The sequence below is a fragment of the Lucilia sericata genome, unplaced genomic scaffold, assembly GCF_015586225.1.
Source record: "Lucilia sericata isolate MDLA Ls3-8-SP2 unplaced genomic scaffold, ASM1558622v1 Contig000526F_arrow, whole genome shotgun sequence".
Lineage (NCBI taxonomy): Eukaryota > Metazoa > Arthropoda > Insecta > Diptera > Calliphoridae > Lucilia > Lucilia sericata.
Window position 1 is genome coordinate 124,156 of NW_023994538.1, and position 16,531 is coordinate 140,686.

Sequence of the window (16,531 nt, forward strand, 5' to 3'; positions counted from 1 at the left end):
GAACTGAACTAGAACAGAACTAGAGCAGAACTAGAAGCAGAACTAGAACAGAACTAAAACAGAACTAGAACAGAACTAGAACAGAACTAGAACAGAACTAGAACAGAACTAGAACAGAACTAAACAGAACTAGAACAGAACTAGAACAGAACTAGAACAGAACTAGAACAGAACTAGAACAGAACTAGAACAGAACAGAACTAGAACAGAACTAGAACAGAACTAGAACAGAACTAGAACAGAACTAGAACAGAACTAGAACAGAACTAGAACAGAACTAGAACAGAACTAGAACAGAACTAGAACAGAACTAGAACAGAACTAGAACAGAACTAGAACAGAACTAGAACAGAACTAGAACAGAACTAGAACAGAACTAGAACAGAACTAGAACTGAACTAGAACTGAACTAGAACTGAACTAGAACTGAACTAGAACTGAACTAGAACTGAACTAGAACTGAACTAGAACTGAACTAGAACTGAACTAGAACTGAACTAGAACTGAACTAGAACTGAACTAGAACTGAACTAGAACTGAACTAGAACTGAACTAGAACTGAACTAGAACTGAACTAGAACTGAACTAGAACTGAACTAGAACTGAACTAGAACTGGACTAGAACTGGACTAGAACTGAACTAGAACTGAACTAGAATTTAGTTCTAATTCTAGTTCTATAGTCTAAAGTCAAGACTGTAGATCACTATGATTATAAGTAATAGATCAGACTAGAACTGTTATAGTCTATTGTCAAGTCTTAGCATAAGGCGATATATTCCAGCTCTTTCCCATAAATTTATCTTTAAATTTATTAACCACTTGCCTTTAATCCTTTAAGTTTAACTAACACTGACCTCATTGACCCAAACACTCTTGACTTCCTAAAGTCGTTATGTCGAAAAATGACATTTAACACACTCTCAGAGCTCAATATTGTCGTTTTCTAAGTATCAACAAACATTAATTTTAAACGTTTTTATGATTTTTTTTTGTCTTTATTCTTAACAATTTCCGTGCCCAATAAAAAAAATGTAGTAGCTGACAAGAACAGTTGTATAGAATAGTGTAGTAGATGGAAAAGTTAACTTTAAGTAACCCATCATAATTTTTCACTAAAAGCGCACGCTCACGCAAATGTTTGTTATTTGTGGTGTTTTCTTTACTCTGGGTATTTATCAAATCAAATAAAGAAGACTCGACTATGCTGTTGCTCTTTTTAAATACAGGAATCGAAAGAGAGCTGCCAGCGGGTTAGGGTTTGAAATATTCTTAAAAGGAAATGAATCAGAAAGGAATTTGTTTTATTATTTCTTGTTATTATGGTAGGGCAGGTAGGGGCTAAAATTTCCCTTATAGAGTAAAATCATAGCTTAACAAATTAACAAAATGTCCGTCCGTCGTTTCTTTTAGCAAAATGTCCGTCTGTCGTTATTACAGTATTATGTTAAAATGGCAACACTGAATAGAATGGATTTAGCTTTTCATATTATTGCTTTTAATTTGTTGACTTTTCTAATGCATATTTTATTTATGTTTTTTTGCAAAAACAATATCAAACATCATGCTAAACATTTCTAATGTATACACCAACAAAACGCCAAGAGAAAACACATTTACAAAAACAACGAAACATGAAAAAGCAAAAAAGTAAAAAATCAAAAGCACACAGCAAACGCACATACACACCAAAACAAATACACACCGGCACTGAAATGAAAATTGACTTTGTAAAGCTCCATGGTGTCCCCAAGATTAATTTAGTTGGACAACAACCATCAAACAAGACACAACGCAACTTGTAGTTTGTACGTATCCGTTCGTTCTCCAATAGAAAGAAAAATACACACACATACATAAATAAAATTTTATAGTAAAACACTCATATAAAAAACGTTTTTTTTTTTTAATAAAAGTAAATAAAAAGTGACGCGCCAAATATTTAAGAAAAAATATTAAAAAATAATATTTACATTATATACCAAAATATTTATGTTTTTTTATTGTCTAAGAAAAAAAAATAGAATTTTAGAAAAAAAAACTTAAGGCGGACAAGATTTAAATGTTTCTTTTTTCTGTGCAATTTTGTTTTTTTTTTTTTTTTTTTTGGTTTAAACCAGCCCAATAAAACATCATCATCATCATCATGTTTTGTCTACTTGTCTCGTGGCCTCTAGTAACCGGCATATGGATATTTAACGCCCACCAGACATAAAGTGATTTTTTTTTATTAATTCATAAATACTTTTCTTATTTTATAGAAATAAATTATAACAAAATATGTGAATATGTCTGTCAAAAAACAAAATATTTTAAAAATAAATGCATCTTTGTTTAACGAAGAAATATTAAGCAAAAAAATTAATAAATTATAGACCAGAAAGTAACAAAATTTTTAACACAAAAAAAAGGAAAAACACAAAATACTTTAAGTGAAAAATATTAGTGTGTGAGTGAAGATTAAATCCTGGAGTGAGTGAGTGTTTAGTATTTGTCTACAGGCTGTTTTGACAGTGGCGACAAGAACTTAAAAGTGCTGAAAGAAAAAACTAAAAGCTTTTAACGTTTAAATGTTGATAATGTTAAAGAAAGGACTTTTTGAAATCTTAAAAGAAAATTAATAATTTTTAAATGAAAAAAAAAATATTGAAGAAAATATTATTGAATCCTTGTTTATATTTAGAAAACTAAGGACACTTAATAAAAAGGATTTGTTTTTCTAAATGTCTTTATAACTTTTCACTTCTGGTTCAGTTCTAGTTAAATTCAATTTAGCTCTAGTTCAATGATTTTTGAGTTCTAGTTCAATTCTAGTTCAGTTCTAGTTCAGTTCTAGTTCAGTTCTAGTTCAGTTCTAGTTCAGTTCTAGTTCAGTTCTAGTTCAGTTCTAGTTCAGTTCTAGTTCAGTTCTAGTTCAGTTCTAGTTCAGTTCTAGTTCAGTTCTAGTTCAGTTCTAGTTCAGTTCTAGTTCAGTTCTAGTTCAGTTCTAGTTCAGTTCTAGTTCAGTTCTAGTTCAGTTCTAGTTCAGTTCTAGTTCAGTTCTAGTTCAGTTCTAGTTCAGTTCTAGTTCAGTTCTAGTTCAGTTCTAGTTCAGTTCTAGTTCAGTTCTAGTTCAGTTCTAGTTCAGTTCTAGTTCAGTTCTAGTTCAGTTCTAGTTCAGTTCTAGTTCAGTTCTAGTTCAGTTCTAGTTCAGTTCTAGTTCAGTTCTAGTTCAGTTCTAGTTCAGTTCTAGTTCAGTTCTAGTTCAGTTCTAGTTCAGTTCTAGTTCAGTTCTAGTTCAGTTCTAGTTCAGTTCTAGTTCAGTTCTAGTTCAGTTCTAGTTCAGTTCTAGTTCAGTTCTAGTTCAGTTCTAGTTCAGTTCTAGTTCAGTTCTAGTTCAGTTCTAGTTCAGTTCTAGTTCAGTTCTAGTTCCTTTAGTTCAGTTCTAGTTCAGTTCTAGTTCAGTTCTAGTTCAGTTCTAGTTCAGTTCTAATTCAGTTCTAGTTCAGTTCTAGTTCAGTTCTAGTTCATTTCTAGTTCAGTTCTAGTTCAGTTCTAGTTCAGTTCTAGTTCAGTTCTAGTTCAGTTCTAGTTCAGTTCTAGTTCAGTTCTAGTTCAGTTCTAGTTCAGTTCTAGTTCAGTTCTAGTTCAGTTCTAGTTCAGTTCTAGTTCAGTTCTAGTTCAGTTCTAGTTCAGTTCTAGTTCAGTTCTAGTTCAGTTCTAGTTCAGTTCTAGTTCAGTTCTAGTTCAGTTCTAGTTCAGTTCTAGTTCAGTTCTAGTTCAGTTCTAGTTCAGTTCTAGTTCAGTTCTAGTTCAGTTCTAGTTCAGTTCAGTTCTAGTTCAGTTCTAGTTCAGTTCTAGTTCAGTTCTAGTTCAGTTCTAGTTCAGTTCTAGTTCAGTTCTAGTTCAGTTCTAGTTCAATTCCAGTTCAGTTCTAGTTCAGTTCTAGTTCAGTTCTAGTTCAGTTCTAGTTCAGTTCTAGTTCAGTTCTAGTTCAGTTCTAGTTCAGTTCTAGTTCAGTTCTAGTTCAGTTCTAGTTCAGTTATAGTTCAGTTCTAGTTCAGTTCTAGTTCAGTTCTAGTTCAGTTCTAGTTCAGTTCTAGTTCAGTTCTAGTTCAGTTCTAGTTCAGTTCTAGTTCAGTTCTTGTTCAGTTCTAGTTCAGTTCTAGTTCAGTTCTAGTTTAGTTCTAGTTCAGTTCTAGTTCAGTTCTAGTTCTAATCTAGTTCAGTTCTAGTTCAGTTCTTAAGGCTTCTTCACTTTTAAATACCGCACTACCGATATGTTCAGAAAAATGTGAAAATAAAAGATGAATCTGTCGATCATGAAAAATAAAAACTTAAAACTCACTTATTCGACTTAGAATGTTTTTGTTGGAGTTGTCAATATTGTTATACGATACCAAAAGTTATGGTTCCTACAATAAACCGATTAATGGGGAATAGCACTATCAACTTTTTGTCAAATTGTAAAGACATTGAGTCTAGTGCTAACAGCCCTTCTGATCTTTCCTATATTGAAAATACAGGTGAACTGTGGCTAATTATGTTGTGAACACCATCAAAGATACTTCGATTTCTTTGTCGGACCTATTGGTAAAAGACCTTCCAAAAGTCATCTTCCTAATTTATATTTCAATATTGGAAAAGTCAAACGAAACGGTGACTGATTTGGCCTGATGTTCTCTTTCAGAATCCGATATATATCTCGGAGTGTCCTGGAAACTTCGTCCTCCGTGCTCCAGATGGCCTTTTGTTTTTGGTAATCGATATCTTAGATAAACTGTCACTATCTTCCTTTATCAGTCAATCAAGTTACTTCATTCCTCTTAGGGTTTCATACAAAATGTATCTTCTAAGGAGATTGTACTTGAGACTTGCTCTATTTGGGGGAGAACAGATTAGCCGTCGTGAGCAGATATTTCCCAAAGACCTTAGCAATAGATATATACTTATTTATAGACAGAAAGATGGATAGATAGACGAAGGGTCGAACATGGCTAGGTAGTCTTTTAATCCAATATGGATCTGCATTCATATTTCTAGGTGTTTTAAAACGGATTGACAAAATCAATATATGTACTCCCATAATTTCTTAAATAATTCTTTCTTGTCCCACTGTACCATATTAACTTGTCTAACTTATGTGTGTGGGGAAGTGTTTATATTGATGTCTGTTTGTTTTTTGGTCTTAACTGCGTGAGTGTGTTGTTGTTGTTGTTTCGGTAGTGGCGCTGACAAGTTGTTGTTGTTGTTGCTATTGTTGCTGTTAAATTTTCTTAGTGTCTCTTAACATTGATTTCTGTTTATTTTGTGTTGTTGTAATGACTTTTTTTCTTGTTTCTTTTCTTTATCTTCATTTCAAACTTGAAAAGTCAGTCGTCGTCGTCTTTTTCGCATCATTTACAAAGGCTGCTGCTGTTGTTATTTGTTTTGTTAAGTGTATGAGTGTGAATTTGAGAGTTTCTTTCAGTTACTTCCACTGTTACATTTATTAATCATACGTTGTGTAGTTCAGTTTTTTTCGAACATTTTTTTCTTTTTTCTTTCATTTTAGTTCAACTGTCAGAAAATTTGTAACGCATATTAATCATATTGTTCTAGTTACGAATATTTGATTTGAAATAAAATGATTTTTATGCTTTTTTAAAGCAAACAATTTGTTTGTTTTATACTTAAGAAAAAAAAACAGAATTTGTTTAAAGAAACTGACAGTGTTTTCACAAATATCATTATTATTTAAAACACCTTCTTAATGGAAGTGGTGGTGTCTTTTTAATGACACCCTGAGATCATGTTTTTTTCTTTTTGTTGTTGTTGTTGTTTCTTTGTTTAGAGTGGAAATACTATGACATAAGTGTTGAACTGAAATGAATATGCAAAATGTTTTATGTCTAAATTTTTGTGTGTTTTTGTTTTTTTCCAAAACATTAAAGTGTGTGAACATAATATGATAATAAGCTATTTTGTATAAACATACATACATAAGTACATACATACTTAAAAATAGTTCAGAAATTGCTATATTTTAAATTGCTTTATTTCATAGTTTAAATTATGAGCAAAAGTCTGTTTAGTATCATTAAACTACAGCAATAAATTTGCTATAATTTCAATGACACACTTTTGAATTCTGAAACGATAAGAGAAAATATTGCGAATCAAACTTACTGGAACAGTTCTATAAAATCTCAGGAACCTTGCTATTCAATCTAATATCATATTAATCCGTTCCATAATCATCTATCTTAAACCCTAATCCACACAAATTTCCTATTTTGTATAAATGTTTCCAACTCTTTTTTGTTAATTCCATCTAAAAATGATGTATTTAATTTGCAAACAAATAAATAAATATGTTTAGAAAACAGACTACACAATCTAAAAATCTGCCAGTTTATTGTCTACCCAAATATGTGTTTATATTTCTCTACAACTCACTTAAAACCTATTGTGTCTCGTAATTTGCGACAAAAAAAAAATAATAATGAACTAGTGCCAATTTTATATTCAGCTGTAATTGATACAAAACAATCAATCTGTTTTCTTTACTCTACTATATAAAGTAGATTTATTAACCTTTATTATTATATATCAGCTTTAGTTAGTATAACACAAAATTAAATAGTTTTTTTGTTTAGTATTACAATCTAAAATTAGTGCAAAATCTAACAATAGTTAAAACAAACAATAGTTTAAAATTTGCATAAATAAAGAAGGGTTGAGCCCCTCGCTGTAATAATAAATGTTTAAAAAAAGTTTGTTCTAATTAGCTAAACTTTTGTAATCAAATTACAAAGCTGCATCGTAGGAAATTTAATTAAATAATACAGTTATGTTATGAACTAAAGACCGGTCTACAGTCTGGCTTAAAGACTGGATTTTAGTCTGGTCTATAGACCAGATAGCTATATAAACTATAGAATAGAAAATATTCTATAACAAAGACTGGAATATTCTAAAGTTATAACACAAAGACTAACGACTAGTTGATGGTCTAGACTGCAGACTAGACTATATACTAAACTATACACAAAACTAGAAACTCGACTATAAACTACACTAAACTAGAGACTAAAATTTAGACTAGGCTAGACTATATACTACACTAGACAAGACTAAAGTCTATACTAAAGACTAGACTATAGACTACACTATAAATTATAGACAATATTATAGACTTGACGACTAGACTATAGACTTGACTATAGACTGGATTTTAGACTGCCCTATAGACCATGGGCTAGACTAGACTATAGACTAGACTATGGAGTACACTATAAATTAAAGACAATATTATAGATTGGACTATAGACTAGACTATAGACTTGACTATAGACTAGATTTTAGACTGCACTGTAGACTAGACTATAGACTTGACTATAGACTAGATTTTAGACTGCACTATAGATTACACTATTGACTATTCTAGACTAGACTAGAATAGACTCTTGACTTTTGTAGACTATACTATTTTAGACTAGTAGAAAGTAAAGTAGACTAAGTAGACTATAGTCTGGACTTAAGACTAGACTACATACTAGACTATGCTTTATATGTACTTTAGACCAGACTATAGAGTAAACAATAGAGTAGACTGTAGACTATACTGTACACTAGAATATATACTAGACTATAGAATATACTACAGACTAGACTCTAGATTAGACAATAGAGTAGACTATAGACTAGACAATATTCTAGAGCAAACTAGGCTATAGGCTGGACAAAAGACTTGGCTGGACTTAAGACTATATACTAGACTATAGATTAGACTATAGATTAAACTATTGACTACTAGACTAGACTTTAGACTATACTGTGGACTTGAGTAAATGTAGTTAGTAGTTAGTTAGTTAGTTATTGTTAGTTAGTTAGTTAGTTAGTTAGTTAGTTAGTTAGTTAGTTAGTTAGTTAGTTAGTTAGTTAGTTAGTTAGTTAGTTAGTTTAGTTAGTTAGTTAGTTAGTTAGTTAGTTAGTTAGTTAGTTAGTTAGTTAGTTAGTTAGTTAGTTAGTTAGTTAGTTAGTTAGTTAGTAGTTAGTTAGTTAGTTAGTTAGTTAGTTAGTTAGTTAGTTTTAGTTAGTTAGTTAGTTAGTTAGTTAGTTAGTTAGTTTTAGTTAGTTAGTTTTCGTTCGTTCGTTCGTTCGTTTCGTTCGTTCGTTCGTTCGTTCGTTCGTTCGTTCGTTAGTTCGTTCGTTCGTTCGTTCGTTTCGTGTTCTTTCGTTCGTTTTCGTTCGTTCGTTTCGTTCGTTCGTTCGTTCGTTCGTTCGTTCGTTGTTCGTTCGTTCGTTCGTTCGTTTTTTTCGTTTTCGTTGTTCGTTCGTTCGTTCGTTCGTTCGTTCGTTCGTTCGTTCGTTCGTCGTTCGTTCGTTCGTTCGTTCGTTCGTTCGTTGTTCGTTCGTTCGTTCGTTCGTTCGTTCGTTCGTTCGTTCGTTCGTTCGTTCGTTCGTTCGTTCGTTCGTTCGTTCGTTCTTCGTTCGTTCGTTCGTTCGTTCGTTCGTTCGTTCGTTCGTTCGTCGTTCGTTTCGTTCGTTCGTTCTTCGTTCGTTCGTTCGTTCGTTCGTTCGTTCGTTCGTTCTTCGTTCGTTCGTTCGTTCGTTTCGTTCGTTCGTTCGTTGTTCGTTCGTTCGTTTAGTTCGTTCGTTCGTTCGTTCGTTCGTTCGTTCGTTTCGTTCGTTCGTTCGTTCGTTCGTTCGTTTTCGTTCGTTCGTTCGTTCGTTCGTTCGTTCGTTTCGTTCGTTCGTTCGTTCGTTCGTTCGTTCGTTTCGTTCGTTCGTTCGTTCGTTCGTTCGTTGTTCGTTCGTTTGTTTTAGTTCTTTAGTTGTTTTCGTTTCGTTTGTTCGTTCGTTCGTTCGTTTGTTCGTGTCGTTCGTTAGTTCGTTCGTTCGTTTTAGTTTGTTAGTTAGTTTGTTAGTCGTTCGTCGTTCGTTCGTTAGTTCGTTGGGTTCGTTCGTTCGTTGTCGTGTTTTACTTTGCCCTCCCTCTGGTCTGCCTATAGTCGAGATCGTTGTCTAGATTATACACTATAATATGTCTAGTCAATAATTTAGTAATGGTTGTAAAATACTTTTTCGCACCCTGATAACGAAAATATAATTAAAATACATAATAATTTCGTTTAGTCCTCACCTACGCCAACAGTCAATACATTTTTTTTACAATTTAATAGAAATTAATTTATTATCTTGTAAACTTTTGTCTCTTGACTAAAATAACAGTTCAAGGTTTCACTAAATCATAAATTCATTAAAATTCAACGAAACCAGCTACATATTCGATTAACATTAAATACCAAACGTAATAGAGAGAAAAAAGTAAAAACGCATTTTTATGTTGATTTATGTCGACATTAAAGTCGTAAAACTAAATTGACACTTCCACTGTTTTATCTATCATTTGTCACGTTCGCACTTTTCCAATGAGTTTTTTTTTTTTGGTTCCCTATAAAACCTATTAACTTAAGAATAAAACAGTGACTTAAACATTAAGTCAAGTTCTTTTTATGAATTTATGGTCGGTCCTTATTTGGTAGGTTTTCTAAAATATATATTTGTTTTAATAATTTCCATTGTGCTTAATAGTTTCTCCTTAAGTGTGACTACTTCCACTGAATTATGGCAACAATGTTGATGTTTAATATGATTAATAACATCGTTTATATGCATCCAGCCATTTATGCATATATTCCCTCACCCATGACGGGACGGACAACTTTATTTGTAATTAAATTTATTACATTCATTATTACTATTATTTTCTGTGTACTTTTTCCTTTATGATTGTTTTTCTAAGTAGTTATTTAAAATTCTGGACAATATTGTTATTGGCAAACAATGTGTATTTAAAATGGTTATGACTCCTTTTAAGGTTCTTACACGATTTAGTATGAAAATGGACTTCGTTTTTTAATTCAGAATTATACACACTTTTTTACAACTTTTAACAAACCATTTTTGGACGTGCTAAGATTTAATCTAAGAAAAGTTTGTAAAATATTTCATAAATACCTTTAATTCTTGTTTTTAATCTCCACAATAATCCACTTTTTTATCGCTAGTAATTTCAACATTTAATATTTGTTTTTATTTAATAGCTGCTCTTAACAAACTAATTAAGTAAATCTAATATTTGTATAAATAAAGAAAATATTTTTGATATTTGCCAAACTATTTTGTCATTAACATAAAATATGTATTCAATTCAAACATAAAAAACAAAACGCTTATTGCTGTCGCTATAAAGATTTCTTTCAATATCAATGTTTACTACAGTCATAATTTACACGCATCATACAGATTTGGTTGTCCAATCCAACTAAATCAAAAAAAAAAAAAGTTTTGAAAAGTAAAACGCACTGAAGCGCTTAAAAACAACTTTGACCCCATTGTCTAGCTTAGTATGTAGCTCTGCCAAAAGATTGTGCTGATGATGATGATGGTGGAAAAAATCAAATAATAAAAAATAACTCGTCACTTGAATTGTAATAAAAGAGCGTAAATACGAGGGTTGGTGGTCTCAAGGTCATTTGAAAGGAATTTCGGAGATATCAAGCGAATTGTCATCGCTTTAAATTTTGCTGAATTATTTTTTTTTAGACTAGAATGTAGACTAAATCACAATGTTACCCATGATCTAGACCAAAATCTACACTCCTAGATATGCATATTGCCTAGAAAACAGGCTTAAGTCAATTGACTAGACTATAGACTAGACTATAGACTAGACTACAGACTAGACTACAGACTAGACTTTAGACTAACCAGACTATAGACTAAACTAGACTATAGACTAAACTAGACTATAGACTAGACTATAGACTAGACTATAGACTAGACTATAGACTAGACTCTAGACTAGACTATAGACTAGACTATAGACTAGATTATAGACTAGACTATAGACTAGACTATAGACTAGACTCTAGACTAGACTATAGACTAGACTATAGACTAGACTATAGACTAGACTATAGACTAGACTATAGACTAGACTATAGACTAGACTATAGACTAGACTATAGATTAGACTATAGACTAGACTATAGACTAGACTATAGACTAGACTATAGACTAGACTATAGACTAGACTATAGACTAGACTATAGACTAGACTATAGACTAGACTATAGACTAGACTATAGACTAGACTATAGACTAGACTATAGACTAGACTATAGACTAGACTATAGACTAGACTATAGACTAGACTATAGACTAGACTATAGACTAGACTATAGACTAGACTAATAGACTAGACTATAGACTAGACTAATAGACTAGACTATAGACTAGACTATAGACTAGACTATAGACTAGACCTATAGACTAGACGATAGACTAGACTATAGACTAGACTATAGACTAGAACTATAGACTAGACTATAGACTGAACTATGGTACTGAAGACTATAAACTAGACTTATTAGACTATACTTATATAGATAAATAGATAATTTTTAAAATCTAATTTATTTCGATCCTCGTAGCTGTGTATGTAAATGAAACGCATAAAAACATGGAAAGATAGTCATTATCTTCTTATTTATACGTAAACAGATATTAACTTGGCACTAATACAGATTTCACTAACTAAGCACATATAACTATACTAAATCCTAAATTGGTAGTTTTGCGTTTTTTTTTTTTGTTTTTCATACCCACAAAATTCTTAAATACAAACGCAACAAAATGTTCTAATTTTTAGACAAAAAAAAAAAAAAAACTTAAAAAATTTTATTAACACGGATGAATAACATTTTGATCCATTTAACTTGACATGACATTGCGATAAAAAACATCAACATTTGCAATCAGAGAAGAAATACTATATGTAGTATAGCAGGCATGAGCATGACGGTGTATGAATGGCGAAAAATTCTAAAGTATTTTATAACTTATATATTGTGAATGCGTTTTTGTATCTGAATTTAAGTTTTTTTATATCTATTATATTATGAGCAGTTTAGTTTACTTTGTAGTTTGCAAAAATATGGTATCATGACAAAACAATCTCATGACATTTAATTGGATTTTAATAAGAGGAAAACTAAAATAAATTTTAATCATATGTCATCGTATTACATAGAGTCATAACTTAAGCTTTAAGATTTTTATCAATTAATGTCTAGTTTAATAAAAATTATTATTATTATATTTCTTGTGAAATATATAATGATATTTTAGCGTATAAACTTGAACAATAATTACGAAATTGTAAATTTATCTTGAAAATAATATCAAAAATAATATTTTCAATTTATATTGAAAACAATTAAAACAAAACAATTGCTTATCACACGAACCATTTTAACTGTTCAACATTTTCAAAGGAAATTAAACAAACCTGCCAACCAATTAATGGTTCGAAACGTGTTTAGACTTTTTCGAAAATGACATGCAAGCAGACGACATCAAACTACTACATATACATTTCATAAAAGTTTAATTGTTTAGAAAATTGTTATTAAACCAAGAAACTAAAATTAAAGGAAACAGTTTTAATGTTTAAAAATAAACTACGCCTACAGGCACATAACTCATACGTCAAGGTGTCATATACATTTTATAGGGGAACTCCTTTTCCATTTTTAACATAAGTGCTACACATACGATTACTTCTGTATTTATATACAGTTGTCCTTTTAATATGATTGCTTTTTGTTATTATATATTTTTATTATTATATATATTTTTTAAATATGTTTTCGTTTCCATTAAATATTATTTTATGTTTATTTTACAATTTGATGTATTGTTGTAGAATGTGATTGTTGCATGTTGTTCGAACACAATGTTTACAGAAACGGAATTGAGGTGGTGTATGTGACCCAAATTAAAAAAAAAAGAGTTTAAATATGTAATTATTATTACACATAAAACGATATTTACTGCCAATTAACCTAAAAATACTTGCAGTCTATAATACCTAGAACATACATACGTACGTACCTACATATGTATGTGTAGTATTAGAGGTGTTCAAAAGTAAATTGTAATACCGAATTTTAGATCAAATTGCATGGGTCACTTGCAATTTAAAAATTTTATGGAAAAGTTATGGATAACTTTAACTTTTCTTTAAATAATGTATCGGTAGTAGTCTGACAAGATTAGCAGTCAGAGGCTGTAGTCTAAAGGGTAGAAGTTATAGTCTGAAGAGTATAAATTCTGATGACTTTCTATTATAGAAACTATTGTCTGATAAGAGTATATATTATATTCTATTATAGGTTGATTAAAGATTAGGCTACAGTCTGACTAGAGCATAGTCCATAGTCTGACTATATTATTTACTATAATTTGACAAAAGTATAGATCAAAGTCTGACTATAGTCATACTAAAGTCGTTCTAAAGTTAAACTATAGTCTGACTAAAGTATATATTATAATCTGCCTAAAGTCGTTCTAAAGTTAAACTATAGTCTGACTAAAGTATAGATTATAATCTGCCTAGAATATGGACTGTATTCTGAATAAATAATAGACTATAGTCTGACTATAGTACTAATTATAGGCTGATTAAAATATGAACTATAATCTGTCAGAAGTATAGGCAATAGTCTGAATAGAGTAAAAACTACAGCCTGACTCGAGTATAGACCATAGTACTGATTATAGTCTGACTAAAGTACAGACTAAAGTTAAAGTCGTTCTAAAGTTAAACTATCATCTTACTAAAGTATAGACTATAATCTGTCTAGAATATAGACTTTACTCTAAATAAATAATAGAATATAGTCTGACTAAAGTACTGAATAAAATGTAAACTATAGTCTGTCAGAAGTATAAACAGTACAGTCTGACCGTAGTCGGTTTAAAAAAGTCTATAGTCTGACTAAAGTATAGACTATTGTCTCACTAATTACTATACTATAGTCTGACTGGAATATAGACTGTCTGTGTAATATATAGTCTGACTAAAATACAGACTATAGTCATACTAAAGTTTAGACTATAGTCTGACTAAAGTATAGACTATAATCTGTCTAGAATATAGATTGTCTGTGTAATACATAGACTATAGTTTGGCTGAAGTACAGACTATTGTCATACTAAAGTTAGATTGTAGTCCGACTAAAGTTTATACTATAATCTGGCTATAAAATAGGCTGTACTCTGACTAAATTATAGACTATAATCTGACTAGAGTATAGACTATAGTCTCAATAAGTAATAGACTATAGTCTGACTAAAATAAAGTTTATAGTCTCACAAATATATGGACTATAGTCTGACTAAAGAACAGACTATAGTCATACTAAAGTATAGACTATAATCTGACTAGAATATACACAGTAGTCTCACTAAAGTACAACTATAGTCTGACTTAATTATAGACTATAATCTGACTTATATATAGACTATAGTCTGACTAATGTACAGACTATAGTCTGACTAAAGTATAGACTGTAGTCTGACTAAAGTAAAGACTATAGTCATACTAAAGTACAGATTATAATCTGACTAAAGTATGGACTATAGTCTCACTGGAGTACAGACTATCCGACTAATATAAAGACTATAGTCTGACTAAAGTATAGAATATAGACTGTAGTTAGTCTAAAGTATAGACTATAGCCTGACTGAATTATAGACTATAGTCTGACTAGAATATAGACTGTAGTCCGACTAAAGTCTAGACTACAGGCTGCCTTAAGTATAGACTATAGTCTAATCAAAATATAGATTATAATCTGATTAAAGTATGGACCATAGTCTGAGTAAAGTATTAACTATAGTCTGACTAGGGTATGGACTATAGGTTGACTAGACAAAATACTAATTGGAATGTAGGCTGTAGTCAGATTTTATCAGAAATTGTAGTCTTCCTAGAGCAGAGACTGTGGTTTACAGAATCTGATTAGAGTAGAGATTGGTCGGACTAGACTGTGATTTGACTAGACTATAGAGTAAAGTCTAACTAAAATATAGACTATAGTGACTAACGTATAGACTGCAGTCTGATTAGAATATAATGTTTGGCTAGAGCATAATCTATACTATTCCCATAACATGCTTTACAGAATATAGTAGAGACTGTAGTCTGACTAAGCAATAGGATATATTCTTACTAAGCATAGTCTACAGTCTGACTAACGTAGTAGACTGACTTGAGTAGAGGCTTAAGTTTTACTAGAGTTTCTGTCTAGGGTAGTGACTGTACCCTAGACAGAGAAAATACTACAGTTTAAATGAAGTGTAAGCTGTAGTCTGACTTAATCAGAGTTTGTAGTCTTCCTAGAGCAGAGACTGTGGTTTAGAGAATCTGTTTAGAGTAGAGATTTGTCGGACTAGACTGTGATTATACTAGACTATAGAGTAAAGTCTAACTAAAACATAGACTGTAGAGACTAACGTATAGACTGCAGTCTGATTAGAATAGAAGAGTGTAGTTTGGCTAGAGCAGAACATGTAATCTTCCTACAACATATCCCGTTGTTTTGCAGAACAGAGTAGAGACTGTAGTCTGACTAGACAATAGGATATATTCTAACTAAACATAGTCTACAGTCTGACTAACGTAGTAGACTGACTTGAGTAGAGACTTTAGTTTTACTAGAGTTTCTGTCTAGGGTAGAGACGGTAGATTGCGTACAATAGAGGCTATAGTTTGACTGATTGGAGCCTGTAGTCTACAGAGTGTAAGCTATATCTTGCTATATAGTCAAACTGAAACAAAGTCTGTAGCTTGACAGAGTAGAAGCTGCAGTGCTGTCTAGAGCAGATGCTGTAGTCTGTTTACTGTAGAGACTTAAGATTGACTTGGTTAGAGGCTATATATTTGGCAAAAGCTGAGGCTATAGTCTTATCGGAGTAGGGGCTGTATTCTAGCTAGAGTAGAGTATGTTATGTATAGAGGCAACAATAGAGACCAGTTTATCTAGAATAGAGGGTGTAGAATGTTCAGAGTTGAGACTATAGTCTAACTTGATCACGGGCAGTATTACTGGCTAAAATAGGCTATAGTTTGACAAGAGTTGAGTCATAAATAGATGTATTAGATACATTAGTTGGTTTCTGACTAAAATATTAAAACTACTCCTACTACAGTACTAAATATACTCTGACGGTAGTCCAACTATCTTCCCACCTTAAAATACTCTTCAAATGAAATTCTTATCTTTCGTCATATCTAATTCCTTAAATATTCTAATTCCATCATTTGTAGTTTAATAGTTTCGTGTCCATTAAAATATATGTATGAACATTTGCAAATGCATAAAAATAATTGCAGGCAAAACTAATGTACTCCTTATATTCAGGGAATTTGAATCAACCTAACTTTCAAAAGACCCCTTCTCTGGGCAACGTTGCAAAATAAAAATTCACTTTAAAATTTCTTCTGCGATAATTTTTATAATGAAATTGTTGCTGTTGCTTCTAGGAATTTTTATGATTTTATTTTTTGCATATTCATATAGAAAGTAAGAGTTTTCCATTGTTCGTTAGGGTGAGAGTTTGGATAAATTAAACTCTGATTTGCATGTTACTATGTGACCCATTTTAGTCCACCATGTGAATGTGAACATCATCACATACATATATTTTGCTTTTCG

General features: G+C 31.3%; 1 pseudogene; it reads left to right on the forward strand.

Annotated features, from left to right (window-relative positions):
- Positions 1-16,531, forward strand: part of LOC119605847 — a 50,304-nt pseudogene that overhangs the window by 32,729 nt on the left and 1,044 nt on the right.